We start from the raw sequence: 7,871 nt of genomic DNA, 5'->3' as shown, positions 1-7,871 counted from the left end.
TGGGGCGCTGCTATAACGAATACCTAAAAATGAGGAAGTAGCTCTGGAATCGAGCTGTAGGTGGAGGATGAAAGAATCGTGAGGAGCAGGATAGAAAAGGTCTAGATTTCCTCGAACTGACTGTTAGAAACACGGACCTTAAAGACTCTGCTGGCAAGGGCTCAGGACGAAGTGAGAACAGACTGTGAGCTGAAACATGGACACTGAAGGTACTGCTGGTGAGACCTCAGGAGGATGCCAGGACAAGGACCAGACCTGGAGGAAAGCAGACCTTGTCATGCGGCAGCAGAGGGCCGGGCTGACTGTGTCCCACAGTGAGAAGGACAGCACACCTGTACCTGATGAGTCGGGACACCTCCAAGCAGAACTGAGATGCACCTGTACCTTCATGCACAGGGGACAGTGCTGACCTTTGACACTTCCCTTCTGCTAATGAGTATCCCAAACTGCACCTATTTTCCCTCTAATAACCTCCAAAAAGCGAGTTTTGCTCCTAACCCCCTTTTCACATGGAGTTGAGGACGCACCCCCAGCAGATGAAACGCTGAGCTGCCAGGCTCCTGGCAGAAGACAGGTGACCAGAAAGGGAAAATCAGGCAACCCCTCCCTCCCAGGCCGGTCTCCAAATCCCATTAGCCTTCTTCTATCGTGACTGACTCATGTGGTCAAGGGTACAAGAACAGAGAGCATGCAGTGCACACGTGGCACAGATCAGCACTGACCACCAGACACAACAGCAGGCGGGCACAACCTGAGAGGGCTGCGAGGGGCAAAGAGCAAGGGCCCCGAAAAGGGTGATGACAAAGACGGTGAAAACAAGAGGTGCCATCCAACATGCTCAGGAGGGTGACCGCGCGGACTGGACCGTCCGCTCCAGGACGAGGGAAGCGGATGGGGCACGGCCAGCGCACGGCCCACTGCCATTAGGATGAGACTGAGGGCCAGGTCTGACCCCAAGCCCACAGTCACTGCTAGCAACGCCACCTGCCAAGGACAGGAGGAGACGCCTGGACCTGGAGCCTGGAGTAGCATTTGAAACACTCTGCACAAGCTGACTGTGTCTGCCCTTCTGGGCGTTGCGGGTAAATGGAACTACCGGTGTGGCCTCCGTGAGCCGCTCCCTGCGCTCAACACAACGTGTCCAGCTTCATCCAAGCTGCAGCACGTGTCAGCACCTCCTGCCTTCCGCAGCTCAGCACCACCAACGTTTATCTGATCGTCTGCTAATGAACACTTGGTGGGAGGGGAGACCGGGAGTGATTACTTAATGGGAACAAGGAGTTTCATAGGATGAGGAAAAGTTTTGAAACCATAGTGGCGGTTGCCCAACACTAAACATCACTGAACTGTACACTCTGAGGTGGTTCCCTTTATTTTATGTGAATTTCACCTCAAAAAAAGTTAACGGTGATGAAAATATTCTTAACTTAGACTGTGATGACTGTTGCAAATCTCTCTGAATAAACTAAAAACCCCTGAATTGGACATTCTAAACTGGTGAATGATGGTATGTGAATTACACCTCAACAAAGATGTCAAGAAAGTAAACAAAGTCAGTGACCAACGCTGCAAACCGCCCGTCCAGAGGCTGGGACATGCATCACTCACTCGGTGCCCAGTCTGCCAGCGTGATGGCCACAGCCAGTGTGTGCACAGCAAGAGGGCATCTGCAAGGGCGCAGGGCAGGAATGACTTGGTCCTGTGGTTCCTTTAAAAGCGGAGTCCCAAAGAGCGGGCCACACGGCACCGCACAAACCCTTCCTTCCACAGGGCCCCCACAAAGAAGGACGGGCCATCCTGCAAAGGGGGCTGAAGTAATCCCCCTACCCCCGGCCCCTGCTCCTCAGGGGAAGCTGCCTTGTGCAAACTCACCAACGAAAACAGTGACACTGGCCAAAGCGCCCCTTTCCCTTTTCCTTGCCAAACACGATTTCACATAAAACAGATCCTTCCCATGTAGCTCGGACTCTATGTTGTTAACTCTCCTTTTCTACACTGTTGTGTACATTTGAAAATCTTAATTTAGGAATGTGATTTAGAGCTTGTGGCAGCGTGCTTGAAGACCTGGTTGCTCCTTCCTACGACGGGGAAAACGAGGAGTCCAGCCAGGACAGAAGGCAACTGCATACAGCTAGAAAGGCGGCCGGAACTCAGACAAAGGCCTGTGTCCACACGGCCCATCCTTGCCAGGGACCCAGCCAGCCCCCTTACAATCAGAATATAAAGAACTGGAGAAGAACTTGGAGGCCACCCAGCCCAGTGCTCCTGAAGGGGGCACCTCCCCTGGGGCAGCTGTAAACAAGGCCCAAGATTCTGTCTGGCAGGTTCAAGCCCCCTAGCTGTGCCTGATGTGCGGCCGGACACCGCTGACCTGATCCAAACCCCTCCCCAGTGAAAGAAGTCCATCAACACCCTGGCTGACCGCCGGCCAGCCCCTTTGGAAAGTTCTGCACAGGGTCAAGTTTTAGAAACAGCAGCTCGGCCCCAGGCTGTTTACTTCCTCACTGCAGGCTGAGACACATCAGCTCAAAAGGCCCATCAGCGCCAAACTCCAACTTTACATATCCAATTACTTTAAAAATAATCCAAACACAAATTTTTAGCCATTTAGAGCCTGCTTGCTTTACATTCTCTGTGAAACCTCACCAGACAGCTATTATCCATTGATAAAACAGAGCCTCGCCACTCCCACCCCACTCCTGCCCTTGGAGCTCTCCGACCACCTGCCTTGACCCGGGAGCCTCCCTCATCCCCTCCCCCGTGAGATTCCCCCACACGCAAACCCGTCAGTGTCACCCACGAAGCTCACGTGGCTGCTGCCACCCCACAGTCACATCACTTTCCTTCATCAGCCCCAGCATCCCTCAAACCCACTACGTAACACCAAAAAGGGACTGAATTTTTAATTTTGGTTCATTTTAATTAATTTAGACTTAAGTAGCTACATGTGGCCAAGTGGCTGCCACATCCGACAGCACCACCTGGGAGCCCGCAAGCATTTAATGACCACCTCCACACACGGCAGGCATGCCAGGCCCCCATCAAGTTCCCGCCCTCCGTGCATCCTGGTGTAAACACGGCCCGCCAGGGAGTGACAAGCACACAGGGGCAGTACAGCAGGTCGGGCAGAGGGTGGGGAGGGCTCAAAACCCATGAGCTCTGCCCAGAAACTTCAGGAGAAACCACTGGGCAGAGCCATGCAGCCGAGGAAACACAGGACTCCACGAGCTCTCGGCACAGGCGAGAGCCGCACTCCCCTGGGCACTGAGCCTGTAACTGCTGGGTGCACAGGTCCTGGGGGTGAGGTCGCAGGGCTTCCCATCCAGGCTCTGGGCGCATGGCTATTTTAGCCCAAGGTTCATGAACTCTTTGGCAGGCCCATCTCACTGCCAGCTCCTGTGAACTCACGGTCAGCCACAGTTCTGCCTCTCCTGCACGGCTGCGCCCACCGCACACGTGCCCTGCGTCCACTCAAATAAAGGACCCTCCATTCATCCGTACCGTTTTCACCGACAAAGTGCTGCACGTGCCCATCCTACTCTCCTTCCCAATCTGGGCTGACACATGCCAGAAGGCCAGCAACTTCCATCCCAGAAGGCCAGCAACTTCCCTCCCAGGTGCCATCTGGGAAATCAACTTGTTTGCCCCAACCTCTACACCTGCACTCTGAAATTTCCTACAGTCCCTAAGGCAAGAGAGCGATCACAGTGACGCAACAGGATTTGACAACTACCACCCGCTCAGCCACGACTTACAAAATCCTGTTGCGGCACCAGCCAAATGAGGCAGAGGGCATTCTCTAACCACTTCTGCACACAGGACATCAGGGCCTTGAGTCACAGACAGAAGTCCGGACCAACAAATTCAGTGAGATCAAAAAAGACCTGTGATTTTTATGGAAAACCTGTTAGGCCCAAATCCAGGCGAGACTGGAACCCAAGGTGCCAAGTATACCTGGAACCTGAGAGTCACACACAACTCTTCTCAATGCTTCTCACTGTCCAGCGACCAATTCTGTCCTTCATTCATTTTCATGTCACTTGTGACTCCATTCCTCTGTAACTTTACATAAACCACGTCACTCACAGAGACCTCAACGACCTCACCAGGAAAACAGAGCTAATGCCACCTTTCATGCCAAGAGTCAGGAGACTGAGCAAGGTATCGTTCAGTGTCCTGTCCACCGAAATCTATTGTCCTGCTTCTGTTAACTGAACAGTATGTCCTTCAAGGCTTCCTTTATTCTGTTCGGCACGTCTAAAGTTTACTCTATCATCATCAAGTTTCTACTTCCTTCAGATTCCTTTACTTCACCCATTATACACAACGTTTTCCCGTCTTAGGGTGAACCCTCAACTTTTAAGGTAATCCAAGATGACAATCAGATGAACTACTAGAAACCACCACAAAAGAAGTGAAAAATAGAGAAGAAATGCATGATAAAAATAAGAAAAAACTAAAGAATTACAATATACACATAGGAAAGAAGGTGGGTGACAGGAAAGAGACTGTTACAAAGATAGAGAAGAAGAGCAAAGAAGAGAAAGAGGGAAACACAGGAAAGCCAAGAAAATGTCTTAAATCAACACAGTGCAAAAGGCACCCAGGGAAAGACCAGCAACAGGTGAGGACTTTGGAACATTCAATTAACCCTACCATTAAGGAAGAAACCCCCAGAGAAACTGAAAAACAGTTGAATTAACTCTGCCCCCTGCCCTGGGGCCTGGAGTGCCTGGGGGAGCCCAGCTGAGAGTTGGGCCCATCGAACAAGTGCCCTCGGGCACTCTATGCCCTGCACCTCCAGACAGACCCAGGCCGGCTGCTTCCTGGTCTCCTGGGCATGAGTGTGTAGAGACTCGGTGTTGGCACAGTTTCTGGAGCACAGCACTGCCAGTCCGATCATGTGTGCTCTAAAGGCTCCTAAGTCATCACCAGATGATTTCACAACACCCACAGTCAAAAAGGTGTCCAACCAGGCCTGGTTTGCCCAGGGTCAGCACTTAGAGTCCCACGTCCTAAAGTCCAGGGCAAACCAGGATCGCTGATCACCCTACAGTGAGGACTATATACGAAACATATATCCAACCTTTCCACTGGCCCTGAGACTCATATTATTGAAAACTCTCCATGAATCTCCTTTCTAGAGCCCAAACGCTCTTCTCTGCTATGTCTCTCCTTCAAATGTGTTCCTCTCATTACCATCAGGGAATAAATTCGGTCTCTCTCGGCAAAAGCTGTCCCGCATGCAGTATGTACCACACCCGCTGGCACTCCAAGAAATATTCCCAATATTTCTATCAACATATAAGTCAATCAGTTCCACGCTTTGAGCTTGGTCTGTGTGGGGCCTCTTGGTTCTTCCTAAAAATCCAAAGTTAGGACACTCAAGGCATAAAGTTAAGAGAATTTTAAGAATTTTAAAGACTTATGCTTCAGTTTTTAGCTAACAAAGCAAAGTATATTTAAATTCCGGAAGGTCCCTATGCATCTCGGTCCCTACCAAGAAAATGTGCAAGCCTGGACCCTCACAAAAACTGCCCAACAACGTCCCTTCGGCTCCCCGTTCTTCCTGAAGGCGCGGCAAGAAAGGCAGGTGCGGAGGCCCTCTCCGCGCGCCCCGAAGGGGGGCCCAGGAGCCGGGCAATGACCGAAGGGCCGCAGGTGCACCGCGCGGCCCCCGGGCTGCTCCGCAGACGTCCCCACGAGAAAGTGCGGCCGGGCCGGGGTAAGGGGGGCCCGGGAGCCGGGCAATGACCGAAGGGCCGCAGGTGCATCGCGCGGCGAGAGCCCGCTTCCTCCCGTGAAGCGAAGCCCCCGGGGACTAAACGAGGCGCTCGCCGCTGTCACCGCCTCGGGGTCACGGTCCCGCTCCGGGCCCGGCCTACCTGCCTCCCTTGGCCTCCGGGACCCGGGCATCGTCCGTGACGACCTGCGGCCGCACGGGCCGGCGCTGCCGCAGCCCGTCCGCCTCGCTCATGGCACCCGCGCGCCTGCTGCCTCGGCCCCGCTCCCCCTGCCTACGGCCCGGCGCGCGGAAGTGACGAACAGGCCCCTCCTCCCTCCTCGGCCGCGCGCGGAAGTGACTTGGGCCCCGCCCCTTCCGGTCGCCGGGGCGGGCGTTGCTGCAAGGCGCTTCCCGGCGAGTCCGAGCCAGCATGCCGTCCCGGCGGCGGCTTCCGGCGTCTGTATCGCTGCGTCCTCGCCCGCCGTCCCAGCCTTTCACGTCCAGTCTGACCTCGAGACGTGGCCCACCAAGAATCCCGTGGCCGTTTCCTAACCGATGGGGTTAAGGGGAAAACGCGCCGGAAAAGGGCAGCCGGCCGTGTTCGCCGTTGTGTCGGTCACAGCGACGTTCGGCGGTTTGTAAGCGTGTGGACGGAGCTGTCGCCAGGAGCGGCGGACAAGCCGAGGGCCGCGCCCGCCGACGGACCCGCGCGATCTCCTCCCAGAAGAGCCGACTCTAGCCGGTCGTCGTGAGACACTTGGGGGTTTTAATGAGGAATTTTGCCGAAGGAGACCAACGGGCTCGTGAGGGCGTCCGTCAGATGACGGAGCTGAAGTTGTATGGGATTGGGGAAGACACTGGGAGGAGGCTTTCCCGGCAGAGGAAACCGGCTCCTGTTACTGTGCAGCGTCTCCAGAAAAGGCCACTCAAAATGAAACCCTGAGAATCGATTTCCTTGCTGCTAGGCAAGGCGGTCCCCAGGCCAGTGTGCCACGGCTTTTCTGGGTGCTCGAGGGCACCGGACTCCCACCCAACTGTCCCCAAGAAAAGCTCGGAAGACCCAGCGTGGAGGAATGAAGATTCCTTGTGTGAATCCAGGTCGGCAGGGTCCCAGATTATAGTTCAGGCCTTGGCAACATCTTACTTCATTCCCCGCGGGATGCAGCCAGTACAGCTGCTCTGCCAGGAATGGTTTTAACAGCGCTGCATGATCCGCCCCTTCCTGCCTGTCTGGAGTATCCCTGCCCTGAATCCTGTGTTTCACACACTCAGGATTGCTTGCTATTTCTAATTCTGTGCCTCCCTGCCCTGGTCCTTATTGTTCCTTCTCTCTGTGATAATGCTTTCCTTCACCTCCACTTGGTCAAACCGGCTTTATCACTCAGGACCCACTTCATTTGCTGAAAATCCTTCCCCTAATTTCACAAGCAGGACATCTTCCTTGTGTCTAAGGCACTTTCACTGGAGTTATTTGTGTTCCATGCCAACTGAAAACAGCCAGGAACATGGCTGCACAAGAAAATAATAAAAGGTTAGGTTTATTCAACTTGCTGCAGCAAAGGAGTGCACCAGAGGACACGTGAGTCTCCTCAAAACAGGGGTGTTATGGAAGGGTCCTCAAGGGGTGTGGGGCTGTAGTTGGCCATAGATGGTCTTGGCAAGGATGGGTCAGAATTTGTAATCAGGAGAGCCACTGGAGGGGTCAGTGGTTTTGTCTTGGAGCACGTACTCTGCATGAGCTGAGTCACGTGTGTTGCACGGCATGGTTTAGTCCTGTTTTTCTGTTTGGGTGTCATGGTCAGGCCCACTTTGGTAGCTGTGGTTTCTTTCCTTCTCAGTCCCCCCACCCACCCTCCAGCATAGCTAACACCCCGTTCCTGGCAGGGGGGTGGGACCACTATGATTGGTTAGATCAGGTCCCTCAACCTCAGTGGTGTTGACAATTTGGGCCAGATAATTCCTTGGAGGGAAGGGAGAGGGAGGAGCTGTCCTGTGCACTGTAGGGTGTTTAGCAGCATCCCTGGCCTCCACCCACTAGATGCCAGCAGCATCCCACCTAGTCATGATAATCAGTAATGTCTCCAGGCCTTACCAAGTGTCCCATGGGTTAGACCAACCAGAACCCACTCCCCTCACCCTGAGCCCG

This window comes from Physeter macrocephalus, unplaced genomic scaffold, assembly GCF_002837175.3.
Source record: "Physeter macrocephalus isolate SW-GA unplaced genomic scaffold, ASM283717v5 random_528, whole genome shotgun sequence".
Lineage (NCBI taxonomy): Eukaryota > Metazoa > Chordata > Mammalia > Artiodactyla > Physeteridae > Physeter > Physeter macrocephalus.
Note: the sequence above shows the minus strand (reverse complement) of the source record.